This window comes from Melospiza melodia, chromosome 6, assembly GCF_035770615.1.
Source record: "Melospiza melodia melodia isolate bMelMel2 chromosome 6, bMelMel2.pri, whole genome shotgun sequence".
NCBI classification, from domain to species: domain Eukaryota; kingdom Metazoa; phylum Chordata; class Aves; order Passeriformes; family Passerellidae; genus Melospiza; species Melospiza melodia.
The window spans coordinates 9879895-9898867 of NC_086199.1; the positions used below are offsets into that span (position 1 = coordinate 9879895).

Below are 18973 nucleotides of genomic sequence, written 5' to 3' on the forward strand. Positions count from 1 at the left end.
GGTACTCTGTCATCTTTGGGTGGGGTGCCAGTGGTGGCTGTTTCAGGTCAGTTGCTGACCTCCAGCTCTGAGACACAAAGGGTCCCTCAGCCACCAACTAATGGCTCCCTGCTCCAAGCACCATCAAGAACTGCTGACCTTTGGTGAGTCATTTTGGCCACACCATCCTCATCCTCCTTGTCCATCCTCCCAGACAACAACACTCCCAGATCAGCACCTCTGGAGAGGTGGACACTCATCAGCCACCACCAGCACCCACCCAGAGATCACAGAGTACCTGATCACGCAGGACCCTACAACACCAGCAACTCAGCACTTTTGCTAACTACACTACAAACAACACAACTGAAAAAGCACATCCCTCTGCAAGGTTACTCCAAGGCAGTCACTGGATAAACCAGCCTGAGCACACCACATGTAAGGTACACCCCTGAACAAGGCTCAACAGATAGGAGCACTTAACAAACACAACCATTAACTAGGAAACATCCCTGCAGCAATTAAAAGTTTGCAAAATACTACAACATACACCTGGTTATTGCTCTGACATCTGCTTAAGTTTTCTCTGTGTGTTTATAAGTGGGACCAAACAGGAAAATAATTAAGTTTATGGGCATTTCATGACAAAAATGACAACAAGGTACTGCTAATTGTTCATGAAAAATGGCATAAAAACTCAAATCAAGCACGTGTAGTGTTTGAAATGCTCAAAAGTTACCACATTTTATAATGAACCATATATGACCAAATGGTGTTTCTCCTACTAAGGAATAAAATTATTCTAAACTAAGGATTTCATCATAAAATGAGAGGAAATTCACAGTCTGAACAATTGCAGTTGTGCTGAGCACATTTTAAGACATATGGCAACTTTATAATGCTCATTGGGGATGAAGAGCTAGAATTCTGGTGCAGATTTTGAATTTAAGACATTTCACATAAAATTGCATATCTCAGGAAACAAATTAATTGTTAAGTGTGCATCCTTATGTTGCAGACAATATTTGGCATATGTAAATATGACTACCTCAAAATATGAACGCAATTTTCAGTACAATTACCCAATTGTTTTAGAAAGCCTCCAAATAAGTTTTTTTAAATGGTGTGAAGGCATCATTCAAAGTAAACAAATATAACAAGAGCTACTTACTTTAACTTTTTACAGAATCACTGCAATATTATTCAGCTACAATATGTTATCCAGTGTTCTCAAGTAAATGCCCCAATTACTATTGTAAGTCTGTCACTTAAATAGTTCCTTCCTGTTTAAAATGTAGAGAGCCAAATGCATTTTCCCACCACTAGGTATTGTGTAAGACTCCTTTCTCTTCCAGCAAGCTGGCTGAAGATGGATGAGCTTCCAAACTGATATAATTTTTAATTACATGTTTTTCTCTCATTACTAATTTCCTAAACACGTCTCTAATCTCGCAGAGAAATCTCTGAGCACAGTAGGTGTATCCACATACATCATGCTCTTGAAAATTAAAATGAGATAATGATCAGGACTGCCATCACAACATAACCTGAAACAAGCAAGATACATGAGAGGTGATACACACTCGTAAGACTCTGATCTCGAATGTTTCTGGAAAGCAGCAGCAGTTGGATGGTTTCCATCCTTCCTGCAGCCCCTCTTGGAGACGGTACACAGCCAGTGGGGTCTAGGAGAGGGAGATGCTTCAAGCCACCTCCCACCTTGCACGTTCCACCAGGCATCTCCACCAAGCTCATGATGCCAAATGTCAGAATTCAGGACATCCCTCTGGCTGTCCTGGAATGCCAGGACCCCTGCCAGGGGGCTCAGAGACCCTGGCACAGAGCCCAAGACCCCTGTGGTTTTGATTATGACCCATGGAGCAAATTACCAACCTTGTATGAAGATCTGCAAGCCACAAAAGTTTAAGTAGAATGACAGTGAATTTATCACAGAGTGAAAAATAGATTTTTGGGGTTTTTAGAATGGGGGTTCAGGGGGCTAAATGGAGGAACCTGGGCCTGTCCAGCCTTTCTCCTTCCTCTTTTCAGCCTCCACCTTCTGCTGTGATGTTGGCACTTAAAGATTGGTTTAGAGTAGAAGCTCACTGAGCTCAACATAGGCGATTGGTATTAGAAAGTAATTGTAAATACTGTACATGTAGTTTTTAGTATAAAAAGATGATACCACCTGGAGGTCACCAGAATGCCTCTGACTGTCCTGCTGAGCGGACCTCAGCAGGTCAGGAGCAAGAATTTTATAGATAAGAAACAATAATCAACCATAAGACTGAGAAATTAAGAGCTCTGACTCCTTCTTTGACTGCCAGGCTGGGAAAATAGACTTTCTAACTTACATCGGGGTTACTCTGACCACCTAGAGCCACAAGAGCCAAATGCATTCCCAGCCCTTCCCTCCCTTCTCCTAAACACTGCACCAAGGAGCACTGTGTGCATAAGGGAGCCAGATCAGCTGCTCCTCTACAGAATATGGGCTCAGGTACCTGTCCTAGGGTGACGTTATGATGCTTGTATCCCCACCTGTGTGTTCTTTTTGTGCTGGATATCATGTTCTGTGCCTTCACAACTGGCTCTTAATGTTTTGGTTTGGTTTGGAGCCTGCTCCCCCACGTCTGGTGGGACACACAGAAGGGGCAGTACATGGTGCTGCTTTTGCTTTTTCTTGGCTCTTCACTTTGCTCTTGCTTCTGCTTTGCTCCTGCTTTTTGCTTCTGCTCATTAGTTAGCTTAGCTAAGCAGTCTGAATTTTTCCCTGGACTGTTTTCTTTTCCTTTTTTCAGATCTACTCAAACCTGCTCCGGGCTGGGCCCTGGCAAACCCCGAGAGTTTGCACCTTGTGGCCCAGCGGGGCCTACTCTGGGCAGCAGCTGCCCCAGCGCTGAGGGATTGAGAACAGAGCGAGCACCCCCAGAGAGACTTTCTGAATTTGTCATCTTTTTCAGATCAGTGAAAGAGTGGTGTCATCCAGTATTGCTCATTTTGTGTGCTGGGGGTGCTGTGCCTGTTAAATAAACAGGTTCTTTTCACTTCTCTCTGAGGAATCTTTCCCAAACTGGTTGGTGGTAAGTGCCGTGTGGGTTTGCTTTCTGGAGAGGTCCCTTTCGGAGGTTTTTCTCCCAAATTTGCCCTAAACCAGGACAGTACCCCAGTTCCCTCCTGCCATCGGGGCTCCAACAGCTCTTCCCACCTCTGCCAAGGTCTCCTGAAGGAGCTGCCCTCTCCAGGAGCAGAGGAGAGCAAAGAGCTGGAGGCAGGCACACCTCAGGCAGGTAGGGAGCTCGTGCCCACGCAGCAGAAGGGCTCACACCCCAGCAGCTGCTCCCCTGGCAGGAACTGGGACTATCTATAGACCAGATTAGGTCAACCAAGGGCCAGCCAGGCATTCCCATGGGATCCCTCTCATTCCTCAGATACCTCTCACTACCTGAAAGGCACTGCGCAGCTGAGCTGCAGCACTCTTTAACCATTAAACCAGCAGGGCAAAACCCAAGCTTTTTAGGGGTTGGGGGGAAAGCAAAGAAAACAAAAACAAAAGGGTAATTGTCACAAGGCTTTCTTCCCAGCTAAACACTTCACACACCAAATTCCTAAGGGAGTGATGCTTTCAGCACATCAGCTGCCTTCTCATCAACTGACACTTCCCAAATAAAGGAGGAAAATCCTAGAACTGCTCAGAGTGGCTGACATTTAAGGAATCAAATAAAGCACAACCAGATAAATCACAAGCACTTAAATAAGTTTATATCTTCTAAGCAGTCTTAAAATATGTCACAAGTATGATTCTGCCTACTCACTCAAAGAAAGGGGATCTCTGTGGTTTTGCAGCAAAAAGATGAAGATAGAGAGGGACTCAAAATTGGCTTGAAGTGCACACACCAGATTAACGCTAATAAAACCAGTGCATGTCTAAGGAACACCAACACCAGGGCTCATGCAAGCCACCAGTCTGTAATCTCAGGCTGATCAAAATGCATGTGCTAAATGGGGTAAGCTTATCTAAAAATGTAATGCTAGCTGAATTGCCCTGGGCCCCTAGGGAGGCCTGCAGCACAGCGTGAGTGGGTTGGAGCTCAGATGTTTTGCTGTATTCACACATGCTGCTGTGGAAGCTGGATGAGGGAAAAACAACACAATTTCACATTTTCTTCTCAAAAAAAAAAAAAAACAGTCCACAAAATGTTATCCTGTTTTTTTTTTTTAACCTGCTGTCCATCCATTGACCAGGATCAGAAGCTCTACATCCAGCCTTAACTTTCTCAAGAACTTGATGAAGAAATTCCTAGAAGAACCCTGGTTCCTCTTAAAAACAAACACTTGTCCTAAACTTCACTCCGCAAAGGGAAGGAAAAGCTGGGGGATGCTGTGGGATTGTTTCTCCTTCCCACAGCATCTTGGGAGGACCATGAAGAGGACACCTACAGACCCAAGCTCCAGCAGACCTTTGCTCTGCACCACTGGAAGCAGAGCCCACCTGGCAGTCAGGGTAAGGCTGAATGCACAACACAACCCCAACCTCAGGTGGGAGCTCACTGACCACTGAGGGCAGGGCAAGCCTTTCCTGTGACTCTGCTGGGCTCCTGCTCCTGCTGAACATTTGCTGACACCTCCTTCACAACCAGAGGGACAGGTTCTTTATGAGAAGCTGTTTCACCTTCCCCAGTTCATGTCTTAATCCACAGACTGAGGCAGGTCACATTATCTACACTTATCAAAGACATCATTATGCTTCATAAGCTATTTTTTTGCTTCAGTAAGGAACAAGCACATTTTATTTCTTACTGTTTACCCATTACCTCACTGAGCTGCATTATTGTTAAGTCTTTCTGGGGCTCTCCTGAAATAGGAACACATAAAACAGGATTTCCTCCAGCTCTGCATACCTACTTACTCCAGAGTCATTAATGACATAGGACTGGATTGAACAAAGACTTAACATCAAATGAGCATTCAAAACAGCTGGGAACAAAAATATATCTGCCTGGAACACTGCATCTGTGTTTTGTCTTTTGAAAAATGCCAATGGGGCGAAAATTCGCTTTCAAGACCACTTTTACAGGAGTACACTTTTACAGGTCTTTTACTTTTTCCTTCCTGAGGAAAAAAGGACTTGCAAAACACTTGCATGTGGGATGTGCATCCCAGTGGGCTTCAAATTAAGTTTATAGCTCTTTTTATACATAAATCTGCAAATCAGGTTGTCCTCTTTCTGGAGATCAGATGTAACTTAACTGCTGCCAAAAGGAATTCTGCAGAAAAGACTCTAGAGCTGCACGAGAATCCTCCAAAAACCTACATCCAAATTTCTTCCATGTGATAACAAGCAATAGCTGAAATACCCAAGGGTAGGTAACTATCCTCATAATTCAACTCTGAGGTTTTTAAAGTACCTATATAACCACTATTTTAAGGAAAACTTAGAGGTTTTCTATATGTGAGAAAAATACAACAGTGATACTGTTCCAGGATTTATAGAAAATAAGGATACTGCTTGGGTTCAGTGTTTAGCACCCAAAATAACCTTGGCAAGCTCTTAAAGGCCTCTGTATGGGTGGAGTACACAGAAGGAGTGGCAGCCAGCAGGTTGGGAGACAATGCAGGGATGCAGGAGGAGAAACACCACGGGCTCTCTGCAGTGCTGTCAGCTCCCACCTGCCCCAGGACATTGCCTACCTCTGCCTACAAACACAGCGATTCCCCAGCCACTGAGTAAACAGCCTTTGAAGATAACAAAGCTTATTCTAATCCCTCACTGATGTCACTCCTGCATTGTGCTCAGCTGAGCTGCAAAACTCCCGGGTTAACTCACTGGACAGATCACTCCAAGAATCACTCCTGGGTTAACTCACTCTGTAAGATCAGGATTACCTTAATTCTCTGTTGCTGCACAGATTTCAGAAATCCTGTTCAGGTACAGAAAGAAGTATGTTTTGCACTCAGTGAATCTATGTTTTTTCTTGTTGAATAACCAGACATTTTTCAGCTCACTTCCTTAGCAGCAGGTGGAGCATTTCTTACCATTATGCTTAGTGACACAGCTTTCCCAAAGGAAGCACAAGCACAGCCTCCTGGAAGGACAGAATGCCATGGACAATTTTCTTTCCCAAAGGAAGCACAAGCACAGCCTTTTGGAAGGACAGAATGCCATGGGCAATTTTCTAACACTAGCAAACAGGACTGTTGATCCAGTCACAGGAAGGTAAAATCAGACTGAGCCTGGACCAGTGTGGTATGATTCTTGGAGTGATCCTCTCCAGGGCCAGGAGTTGGGACTTGTGAGTCCCTTCCAACTCAGGATATTCTATGATCCTAGCAAGAGAAATTAAAATAAAAATTGTAAAAATAAAACAAAAAAGCAGGGACTTCCAATGAATCACCTCAGAGGACAATGTCTTTGTGTTCTCACTTGTGTTCACTTACCAGAGTTAAGTGTTCCGCATTTCAGTTCTTTAACTATGTACTCCACACTTCTCACTGCACCCAATCCTCCAAGAGCCAAACCCTCCCACAGGAATAAAACACTCAGTGAAGAACTCAGGGTGAGTCAGGAAAGCCAACCCTGTATATAACACATCTTTCATGTCATCAAAAGACTTGGCAATAAGAAGCTGAAACCCAACTAAATTCTTACAGCATAAACAGAGCTATTTTACTTTTGAGCTGCATGTGCTTATGAGCAGCCATGACCAGAATAATAACACAGAGCACAAATCTGAAAACAGGAGCTCAAGTTGTGTCTGAATGTTCACACTCCCTGTCAGTCCCAAAGGCAAGTTTCTTTTGGAAAGCCTGAATATTGTCAGCCAGAGGTTTCGGCCTCTTCAGTAAGCTGCATCTTAGTTACAACAAATAGATCCTGGCACTATTTCCACACACAGACATAAACAGGTAATTATGTTCCCACTGAACAGAAAAATGAAGAGGACGTGCTGGAGAAAAGCAGACGGAGGTAATGATACCAACACAGAGAGATGGATTGGGAACACAGACATTGACCAGTTCTGCAGCCTGGCTTCCTCTGCAATTCACCCATGGAAATCAACTGGAACTGCACAGAGCAAACAGGCTTCATTTTCCACCTGTTAACACAGGTTATTGATTCCTCTGTCAATAAAAGAACCACGATGCAAACTGCTATGAAATGAAAATCCAGTGTCGCATGCAACCGGAGACAGAAGTAGGGAGATGTACATTCAGGATAATGTATTGCTGGAAATACTCTTCCCTAAAACCAGCCACGGCTCCCCAAAGGGTTGTTACCAAAGACATGACCACTTCCCACTGCCAAACTGCCCTTAGGGACCCAGTAACACTCAGCCAGGGTGTTGCTCCTCGTGACCAACTGAGCAAATGCTGAGCGCAAACTCCACCTTCCACACAAAAATCAGAGAAACCCATTCACAGCCTGTGTTTCACGACATGTCAGCATGAGAAACTCTCTCAAGCTCACAAATATTCTTCTAATCATTTAGCTCTTGGTGGATGTCTCAGATTTTAAACTTGAATAACAAGCAACTTCAGCAGAGGTCAGTCAAGCAGCAGTAAGGCTGCTCGAGGTGGCAGGTTTAAAGCATCTCATGTGTACAAGAGTACAAGTATGAAATTCAGAAAGAGCCCCCAGGGATCCCAATGCAAGACATGAAGATGTAATTAAAAACCATAAATCCATCAAACGAAAAATATGTAAACTTAATACATTAACTCATATATTTTTCTTCCTTGAACACATTTGTCTTGCTCTACACTCATTTGGAGCCTACAAATAAAAAATTAAAAGTATTAGAAGAAATATTTCTTCATATGTAAAAAGCAAGTATCAATAATAAATGCTTTTTACTTTATTCTTACAGGTAATTGCTGAAAGAAGCTCTCTCAGCAGTCTGCTCAGATTCTGTGCATATTATGAATAATTTCAGCTGTATCTCCTCTTTACAAAATCCACAAAAGGACAGTATCTTACAGTGTTTCCATGCCACTTAATCATCCACACAAAATTACCCTTGTGAGAGCTTGTTGGAGGAATGTCAAATGTATTTGCCTGCCTTTGCAACAAAATCTTCAGAGAAAGACAAATAGTTCACAGCTTACAGTTACACAAGTTACACTAACACCTGAACATTTTAACTGCAGATTCTGGGTTCAACTTTGAATTTCAAGCTACAGGCAAAATAGTTATAGGCCAAATCCTGCCCCATGTCTGGCCCACAGCACAGTTTTCAAGACATCTTATAAAAGCTCTGCAGTGCCTGTGGATCATACTAAGTCTAAGGAACATCATCTAGAAAGCGTATTTGGGACAAACCAGCCCTTCCATCTTCTGCTCACTGACCAGAAGCAGCACCAAGTATTGCCCAGAAATGACAGTGGCAAAGACATTTGTCCCTCACCTCCATCCTTCAAAGGCCAAATTTGTCTCTTGTGATTAATGAGTGTTTCCTTGGAACCAGGTTTCCCAGGGCAGCACTGTGGGAACACCATGGGTGACCCAAAAGGAGCAGAGTAATTGAAACAAGGATGGCCACATTTCCTGATCATACAAGCCACTTGTTAGTCCTCAAGTTTCTGACAATTGTAAAGACTGTCACATTACACAGAGTCTCTGGAGACAGCTCCTGCTGCCCTGTTTTGGGGTGGGAATTGGACATGTGCCACCAGGCTGGCATAGTGCCATTGATCTCAACCACTTCAGCAGTGTTACCTCCTCCAAAACACCCAGCAGCACCACTCTGCTGAAGGGCATGTGACGTACCCTGGGCATAGACACCATTCCTGAACTCCTCAGGAGCCACGTAAAAGCCACGCAAAAGCACCAGACAACCCCTAGAAAGAAATTTTTACTTGATAAAGCTATATGCAAGCTGCAGGAAACTGCTCCAGTCTGAGATCAAGGAGAAAAGCAGCAATGCCAAAAGGAGTAAATACATGCTACAACACACAATACAGTGAGAATAACATAAGGCAATAAAAACAGAATACAATACAAGCTGAGTAGATTTAACATCCCAAATGAGTTCAAACACAAAGCCAAACGCTGCCCACGTACAGAACAATCAGCACTGATCAATTTATACACACAGACAGCAACAAAAACCATATTGTAACAAATTATATGTTGCAATAAAGCAGGAAACACATTTAAACATAACCTTTTGACTGCTGTGAGAACCAGGACCAATTCTTCTCTTTCACCTTTCATGCTGAAAGCCAACTCAATGCCCAGCCTAGCCAGAAGTATCACATTTCAGTTTTGTACAGAAGGCCTCCCATCCCATTCACCCAGCAGTGTAAAATCCCTCAGCAACATCAGGGGAAGATTTGCTAAGAGCAAAGTGAAAATTTATCATCTTCCCACAGCTGTCCAGTGTTCCAGTCAATCCTGCCCAGGTATTGATGTTTGGTAATAGCAGCCCAGCCCCAGCCAAAACTCTGAGCAGCTTGCAAACTCCAGGAATGCTGATCAAGGACAAATTGTAAGACTTGACTCAAAGAAGGAGGTTGTGCTCACCTAAGCCTCTTTTTGTGAGCAAGAGCTGAGACTTCTCTGATTCACTATACAGCAGTCCAACTCTTGGTGATAAAACAAGCACACAACAATGGCATTATGCTGCCTAAAATAGGTGGATATATTTATACTAAACATTTTTTGTCCAACATGAGAATGAACATCTGCCAGCTAGGTCTTAAAGGCTCAAGCAGCTTCAAAGCAAAGTCAGTCCAAAGAACTATATGCCAAAGATATACATTCCCTTTAGCCTATCCTAGAGAAGAATACACTACTCCTGCTAAGTGACATATTCCCACCATACTCCAAATGATAGCAATAATAATTTCAAGCTTTGCTCTTAAGTTCCTCTATAAAATTTAGCTTTTTTTTTCCATTTAAAAGTTAAACATTTTTATTGAAAAACTAATAATTAATACACCTTGGCACAAACTTCAACAGCAGTAGGAGGGACTGAAGCCACTGAGAGCCCCCAGTTTACAAGGCCACATCACATTTCCACAATCAGCTTTCCAGCTCCATCACAGGGAGGCATTGTACAGCATGCAGATAAAATCCTTTTAGGTACTATCAGCACAGCTCTAACCCCTGCTCCCTGAGCTGATCTGACACCTGCTGCTTACTGAAGCTCCATTTCAACTGAACACACTCCACAGACCTTCAGTCTCCTTCCACAGCCTCACCACTCCTCTCCTGGTAAGCTAGCAGATTTTCAGGACTACCTGTTACTGTCTTTACAGTTTACCTGAAGTCTCTGCGTTTTTTAGCTCCTTCTGCTGTTGCAGTGACCCCAATTCCAGAAACCCCTCCCCAACACCTGACCTCAAAGCTCAGTTGGAAGTCAGAGTCCACAATTTTCTGTGTCCCTGTGCTATGTATTCTTATTATGCACATTACAGGAGCAATCAGCTGTACTAACAGCAGCACTGATGATATTTAATGCCATACAAGCAAGAGAGAGTCCCCACCACAAAAAAAGTTTCACGGCAAGTGAACAAAAGATGGAAGCATTTTCTCTTTGCTGAGCAAAGGAGAAATTAAGCCCCTTAAACTTCTTGGCCAAATTCACAAACTCAGTGACAGATGCAGGGATTAATTCAGATTTTGCATCCCTGCAGTGGGACAATTCCTGTTAACAGAGGCAGCAGGAGGTATGATTCTTCTTGAAGTAAGGCCCCAGTTTTCTCCCTTAAGTCACTATACAAAATTAGTAGACACTTATAAAAGAAGCCAGGCTGGTCCCAGTCACAAGGCCAGTCAGCAATAGACAAGATTCCCACCTTTCCAATGATGTCTTCTACTTGGGAATGTACTGGACACGTAAATACAAAATAACTATTCCAGTGCTGCAGGTTTGTGGTCAGAGGACAAGGAGACAAATCCAGACAAGTTAAATTCCACTGATTTCCAGTAAATAATAAAGAGCAGATACAGTACTTCCAGCTGGAGAGCTGCCTATACTCAGTGTGACCAATATCCAAATAGATCTAGTTCCTGAAGGTAATCCAGTGCTGAGAAAGAAAACAGCACTGGCATGGAAAAATATTCCATAAGACATGCAGACACCTTCAGAGAGGTTCTCCCTGTCTAAGCAAGGTGAAGCAAAATCTTTGCTCACTTTTCATGGCAAAACGTTCATCTGCCAGCTGAAAACCCAAAAACTAGCTGGCTGTTCCCTACATCAGCATCTTCACTGTGGCAAGGACAACTCAGGCCCAAAGAGTGCAGCTATTTTGGGGTACCTGAGCAGCAGGAGACACGTGCAGCAGCTGTGAACATTGTGGGTAATCCTGGTCATGGAGGGGGGAAAAAAGGAAAGAAAATCCTGGTGGTTTCAGTCATCCCCACTCCTATACCCTGCAGTGCCAGGTCCACAGCAGCAGCCACAATCAGCTGCTGTGAGCCAGGGATGAGGAGGAGGATGACTATTGCCTCCAACAACCTCATTGTTAACAAGTCAGAGGTTGGGATCACTGTAGGTGGAAACTCTTGGCAAAAACAATAAAGCAGCTACTACATATTTCAACAGGTTCAAAGTAACCTCAGATGTTAGCAGCAGATGCTCTTTCCCACCCCCTGGGATTTTGAAATGGTTTATGTGTTTCCTCCCTTCCCCTAATAGGGCAGGGTGCTGAAGGAATTAGCCAGAGAGAGAACCAGAGAAGCACTAATTACCCTCAGCTCCTGGGGAGACCACAGCACCTTCAGCTAATTGTGCAATCCCCACTCCCCCACTCCAGATCCCCCAGAGAGAAGGTCTCTTGTCTCCAGCATCCAAACTGCAAAGATAATCCCTCTCACCTGTATTTTAAAAGGGCATGCCTGAAAATCCTGAGTGTCTCAAGCCAACTGATTGCAATTGGTTTCCGCAGCCTGTGCTGTCACACCGGGAACAACTGCACTGAGCCAGAGAGGGGAACTGCTCGTGTCAACACATCTGACACAGGGCTGTCACTAACCCTGTTATTAGACTGCACACCTACCTGAAATCCACATCTGAGCTCATTGCCTGGAGCACTCCACGGCCAAGTCTCTGCAAGAGTCTCTCTCACAAAATTAAATATTAAATGTGCGTCTTAAAAAAATGCCCCGTAGTTTCATATTTATTAGCTAAGACATTGCTTTTCCACTTACACATTTTTCACATGTTAAATATAGAACATTTTAAGGGTGCATTTAGTGCTTGTGAAGAGCCATGAAAATTGGATTCCTCTAGAGAGCAATCTTTAAAAGACAGCTCTCCCACTCTATTCCCCTTATCCATATCAACCCAGATGCAGAGAGACCTCCCACAAAAATAAAAGAGCCCCTAAGTAACAGAGGACCCCAAACTTAGCCAAGACTCAGCTGTGTCACCACTGTGACTCCCAAATTCCAGGCAGTAAGGGCTACCCCAGCAGTGAGGGTTGACACACTAACAGAAAACAATGAGCACAGGCAGGAAAACTCAGCAGGGACTGCTCCTGAAAGCTTAGACCAATTCCACATACACCTCAAGTGCTGCAAGAAGCCCCCATATGCTCTGAATCCTCATTCTTTCAGGGAAGCACGGCCCTGCAGGCAAACACAGGACACAGAGCCCTCTCCCAGGGTCCTCCACATGCAGCACAGGATCCTGGAGCACCCAACAGTGCACAGTGAGGAGACAGGTACTGCAGCCAGGGATCACATGAGCTCTCCTTGCCTCAATTCCTGCTGCTAGCAGGCCATCACAGTGGCCATGGTGGGAATTACAAAGCATCCCTGACTCTCACACATCAAAGACTACAGCCCTCAATCCCATGCTTGTCCTCTCAGCCTGGTTTTCCAAAGCACTAAGAACTACTGCACAGTCCTTCTTTCCATCCTTCTTACTTAGGGCCTTTCTCAACAGCTTTTGAACCTGTCAAATGATCTAAAATTGAGGTAGAAGGCTCAGAACAAATTCCTACAACTTCCACAAACTGTGAGAGAAATTGGGCAGTATCCACATGTTATTAGCTCCTTGGTAGAAGCCAGATGTCCAAGCACCAGCTTAATGTCAACCAACCAGTGTGTGCAGCCACAGAGAAGATGCTGCCTCTTGTGGAGTCAGCTGGGACAAGGAGGGAACAGCTGGGATTAATGCAGAAGGATGGGGAGAACAAATGCAGTGAACATCCATCCTACCAGACCCTCCTTCCCTATTCTGCTGCTGGTGGGAACGGGGGGAGTTATTTAGCACACAGGAGAAGCGCATAACAAAGAGCCTGCCCATCCCAAAACTCTGTTCCTCCTCTCCCCTCCAGGTGATGCAATCAGCAGCACACACAGCTGTGCCACCAAGAGATCAACACTTTGACAGAAGGAGGAGTGATGGGAGCTCACTCCAGCACTGCCTGGCACGTGCACAGGTAAGACACATCCATGCAAACAGCTCATCTAAAGCCAATGCCGTCTTCCTTTCTTTCCAAGAGCACCAGCTCTTGTAAAAGCTCTTCCTCCAGCTCTGGCTGGTATAACACTGAGCCCTGACATGGATACAGCAGGCTACGACTTGCTTAGCTCCCTCCAATGATTCATGGTTCATCAGCAACAAAGGCTTAACCTGTCCTGGTCACTGAGGCTTCCTGCACACCAGAGCTGGCAGATCCTTTGTACCCAGCTGCATTTACTGGGCAGGTGGGAATACAGGACTTCTGAGGTATTGAGGAACAAAAAATTGTCAGCTCCACCAGCAACAGAGCCACAAATAGAGCCACACTCTCTCTTCTTTGTCCTTCAGGCCCTTGGAAGCTGTTCAGTTGTGTGCCTTGTGTAACACACAGTGCAGATAATGCAATGGGGGTAAAAATTTAAATCAAAACAGAACAGGGAAGAAAAGAAGCTCCTAAAAACTAAGACAGCAAGAACTTCCTGAACTCAAGCTGTAATACAAAATTAATGCTTCTGCCCTGTTTAATGCTGCCTCTAGCACCTGCCTGCGCTGGCAGTAGATACAGCATAAACTGCTCAGACTGGGGCTGTCTGGGGTGTCAGTGGATAGAAACAAGTGAAATGTGGTGTCTGAATCCCTGGGCTGGGAGAAACATGATCAAAGCTAACCCCTTTCAAAGTGAACTTCTGCTGGTCTTGGCCTCCTTTCAATACCAATAAAAAATTCTTTCAATACAGTATACCTGGGCACAAGCATTACTTTTCTACAACCAAAATATTTACACCAGCGTAAATCCCTTCTGTGGGTGTAGTTGCATCCATGTGTGTATTCCTAACACCAGGAGAGCTTTTTTCCTCTGCTCATAAGAGATTAGCTAAAACCATTTTACAGTAGCTGTATATCCTTAAGGCTATTGCCTGTGCCAGAGGCTCACAACAGAGTTCACCTCCAGAAATGCAGCTACAGGAGCACATCTCTCATATTGAACAGTCCCTGCCTCTCCACTTCCTTGTGGAAACACACACCTCAGTCTGACATCACCTCTGCAGAAATGACAGCATGTCTGGCTTTTACCTAACAGGGGCAATCACACAGATTGATTAATTAGCATTTGTGAAACACAACGAAGAATTTAGGTGCTAAGAAATATTATTACTAATTTAATTTACATCCCATTCGGCCCTCAGTGTCTCCCTGAAACTGCCAACAATGATGCCAATTAGTGGTAATTGTGGTTTGTGACAAGGCTATTTGCCAGCTGGGAGTGAAACACAGACCACCAACTCATTTCCCATGGATTGTCCCACAGCTGCCAAGAGCAACAACTTCCAGCACAGCAACCTGCTCCCCTCTGGCAGTAGGAGATGCTGTATCCCATTACCAACTCTCCAAGGACACAGCCTGCAAAACTTTCAATTAGGGATAAACCAAGACACCTTGTTTTTCCCTCCTACATTAGTTCAGTACATGACCCAGTAACTGATGCCAACACTGCAATACCAAAATGTTAATCTGGGATAATTTCAGATTAAACTTTACTTGGCCCCATCCACACTTAATGAAAATCACATTTTGATTCACACACAGGCCTCACTGTGGTAGAAAACTGTAAAGGCAGCAGCAGTAAACTGAAGGGAATTGAGAGTGTAGGATGCAGTAAATCTTTTGCTTGGGAGACTGTTTAAAGAGTTTTAACCTAAGCAAAGAGGTGTATCTTTTTATCAGCTGTCCACAGAGATTTGGAGAACTTTGAAGAGACACAAACAACTAACAGTATTCTGTAATCAATGCACATCATCTGACAATGAAACTTTAAATTATTTATATATTTTAAATACGCCTAATTGAAAGGATAGCAACACAAACTGTATGAATCATAGCCCTCTCAAGTAATTAGATTTGTTATCCCTGCAGACTGCAAACAGTACCTTGGTTTTCTATTCTAATGTGAATTCAATCCCTTGTCAGCTGCCCCACACATGAGAATACACCTCCACTCTTTCATCAGGAAAGATATCAACAGCAGGAAACTAGCCCTTCTTTCATCTCTGAGGCACCCACCCACCTTTCCAAAGGGTTTTCAACCAGGTGTGGAAGCCTTTCTGAATCTGTGCTGAAAGATCTCTTAATTATTATGGCAAAGGAGGCAAATCCTTTGAGAGCAGCATGCTCCAAGCAGTAGCCTTCTGCTGTTTACACATCCAGTGGCTGCTTAGTTTGACAGTGCATTAGAAGAGCCTGTAGGAAACTTTGGACTTGCATTGTATGGGCATGAAACTCTAACAGAGAGGAGCTGCTTTTTCAGATGTCTTGTTATATAATTAAACAAGAAGGGGGGGGGGGGGGGGATCGAGCAAGCTGCCTTTTTGGCACAAACATTACACAGCGCTCACCCTGCCAGCATATTGCATCAGATTCCCACTGCAAGGCCAATCCACAGCAGCTGAGTAGCCGAACCCCTGCCTATTATCTCCCCCTAAGCTACTTCACACTCACAAGGCAGCAAGGACAACTGTTTATTGCATCTTCCTTCCTGAGGAGCTGGTCACCACACCAGCATTAGAGGCAATCTGAGCTTGCAATTAGGCTCCAGGTCTCACAAGTGTCAGAGAGTGCAGTTTTCAAGAGATTTCAACCACCAAGCCTTCCTGCATGCTGCACAGTGAGTAAACTCCAGGTATCTGTAACTGTGCTCAAGTCTGCTGAGGGTCTGACACTGTGATGATTCCTATTTTATTACGTTCCTGGGCATGCTTTGAAAACCTGCAGAAAAAGGGGATTCATTTACCCATCATCGAGTGCTTATCAAGGAAGTCCCCGGAGAGCTGCAGGAAGGAGACCACACAAACAGGCCTTTGCTCACAGCTCTGCTCACCTGCACACCTGGCTGAGGCCCCTCACTCACCTACACTGGGAATGCTTTTTTCCCATGGCAGAGATCCGCTCACAGATAGGACCCAATTCTTTATGGCAGAGGCCCACCCCAAGACAGGAACAGGGGTTTCTGTGCCCCTCACTGAAGCAGCCAATCTCAGGCACTTCACAAGGGAAATTAAACTTATTTCCACCATCTGCAGCAATCCAGAAAACAAAAGGTCCAACAATCCTGAATCCAATGAGATAAGATATGTGACCTTTTACAGCACAGAAATAAGAGCCTACTCCTATAGCCCAGCAAGCCAAAAGAGAGACTCCTGTCGATTTCAAAAGGCTTTGGATCTGGCCTGAAAATGCAAACCTCACTGTGCATTCGGACACTGCTCCACAATGCACTTCCAAACAAAACTATATTTAGATTCAATGGGAATTCTGTAGATCATACAGGAACTCTCTGAATGAAAACGAAGGTCAGTAGGGTTTGGCTTCCTCTTCAGACCCTCCCCCCCATTCTTGCAAACATCCAGATAAGCATTGTTTAGAAAACAATACATTACTTCCAAATGTTATCAAACCCCCAACACAGGTTTTGTGTGTCCTGAAACAGAATCTCAGGGCCTTCTGTTGCATTTTGCCCTATCAGCTAATTCTCAGGATCTCTTTAGATGTCTGTGTCAAGACTGTCTGTTTTCACCTTTCAAAATCTTTGGTGCCTGCTCTGACAAAGGAAAAGCAACAAGGGTAAAGGCCTTTGATAGAAAATAAAAAACAAACAGGGAAAGGAAAAACTGTGCAGACAATTACAATACATGCTAATAAAGCTGCACCTGTGTAAGAGGGAAACTCTTGGCATCCTCATGCACTTTCTCCATTCCCTACCAGGCATTAAGTGCCACCGTGCAGCACAAACTGGAGGAAAATGACACAGGCAGGGCTTGCCCGAGGGACATTAAGGACAGGAGTCAGCCCATCAGCCAGGCAGGCACGTTCAACACCCCGAGGGCAAAAGCACAGCCCACTCAAAAATCATCCAGCCCACTCAAAGTTTCCTCCAGCGCCACAGACACAACTGTTTGATTCTCAGCTGCACTTTGTGGGCTTCTCGGAAGGAGGAGCTGAGCGCCTGCCACCGGCAGCTTCTCTCAGTAAGGACGAAGCCAAATCCCAGCCGCAGCCCCGAGCCGGCATCCCCGGGGCGGTGTCAGCAGGGCTGGGCGGCCCGGGGAGCGCCCCCGGCACCCGGCTCTGAGCGCGAACCACACGGCACCTGCACAGCCGCCTCTTCCCAAAATTAGAACCTCCTCTTCCCAAAGTCCCTATTTCATTTTCAGCTGTTCCTAGTGGCTGTAGCACCGGGTGACCGTCCAGCCGCACAGGTTCGCTTTTTGATAAAAGTCCGGGACGGGAAACCCTTGAACTTTTGAAGAACCCTCCCGGGTAGGAAATCTCCGGCTTTGCCGCCACGCTCCCCTCCCAAATCCTTTGGGGATGTACCTGTGACCCCGAGCGGGCCGGGGCCAGGCTCCAGCCCCCCGCCCTCCCTCCCGGCGTTGCTGGGCGCTGCAGCGGCACTTACCGGCGGGGCGTTGGGCGGGCAGCCGCCTGCAGCCAGCCGGGCCGCCTGCCTCCTCAGCTCGGCCAGCTGCGCCTGGCAGCTCCGGCACCAGCCCCGCTCCAGCGGCCGCGGCTCGGCGCCCGCGGCGGCTCCCGCTCCCTCGGGCGGCGGGCGGCTGGCGCAGCGCTCCTCCTCGGCCGGCGGCCTCTTCCGCGGGGAGAGCTCCCGCACCCCGCTCCCCTCCGCCACCTGCGGAGACAGCACAGCTCAGCAACGCGGCAGGACGCGGAGGCAACGCTGCTGCTCCCACCCTCCTCGCGAGGGAGAAAAAAAAAAAAAAAAAAAAAAAAAGGAAAAAACTAAGGAAAAGCTCAACCGCGGGGAGGAGATGAATGTTGTAGGAACTTACCCCCGGAGCCCGGGGATCAGGTCCCAGAGCCTTCCTGCCGGCGGCCGCGATCATGGTAGCGGGGGATGCTGCCCTGCCCCGCTCCGTTAGTGCGGGAGGCGCGGGGCCCGGCGGCGCGGCCGGCCCGGGGCGCCCATCGCGGGCCGGGGTCAGCGGTGCCAACAGTGATCGCGCCGGCTCCCCGCCGCCCGGGCTGCCGCTCTAGGTGATGTTGCCTCCCATAGTGAAACGGGAACGAAGTTTGGGATTGGAGAGGGAGGAGTGAGCTCCCCACGGCGGCACGGGAAACGACCCAGAGCACGGGAGCACGCCGGCAAAAAAAGCTGGAAAAGTGCTCCGAGGGCAGGGGAGGAGGGACTGGGCTAGGCTGGGCGGGGGCGGGTGGGGTGGGGTAAGCGGGGCGGGGGAGCCTCGGCCGGGGCGGGCTGGGGTTCGGGTTTAGGTTTGGGATAGCGGCGGGGGTAAAAAGATGCCGTTTCATATTGACCCTACGGGACAGTGCCAAAATCAGTGTGACTTAAGTCGTTGCTTCCTTCACACTCTAAGACCCAAGTTCCTCGGGAGTCGGAAAAAGGGCTGGGCGCGGAGTGCGGTCCCGCCGCAGGGCGCGGAGTCAGAGAAGCGGCGCTGGGGCCGCGGACCAGGCTGGGGGTCAGGGGTCCGGCGGGGCCGCTCCGCCCCGCGGCTGCCCGGGCTGGGATGCGGTGCCCCCGCTCCGCGGGCAGATGCGCGGGGCCGCGG

The 18973-nt window shown here is 46.4% G+C and overlaps 1 protein-coding gene across 1 annotated transcript in view; it reads right to left on the bottom strand.

Moving 5' to 3' along the window:
• The window catches only part of KIF26A (kinesin family member 26A), a 94477-nt gene extending 76569 nt beyond the window's left edge, over positions 1-17908 (bottom strand). Inside the window, exon 1 of the mRNA XM_063159835.1 lies at positions 17845-17908. The gene's annotated coding sequence lies outside the window, so the exon portion shown is untranslated. The remainder of the gene's footprint in view (positions 1-17844) is intronic.
• Between the last annotated feature and the right edge of the window lie 1065 nt (positions 17909-18973).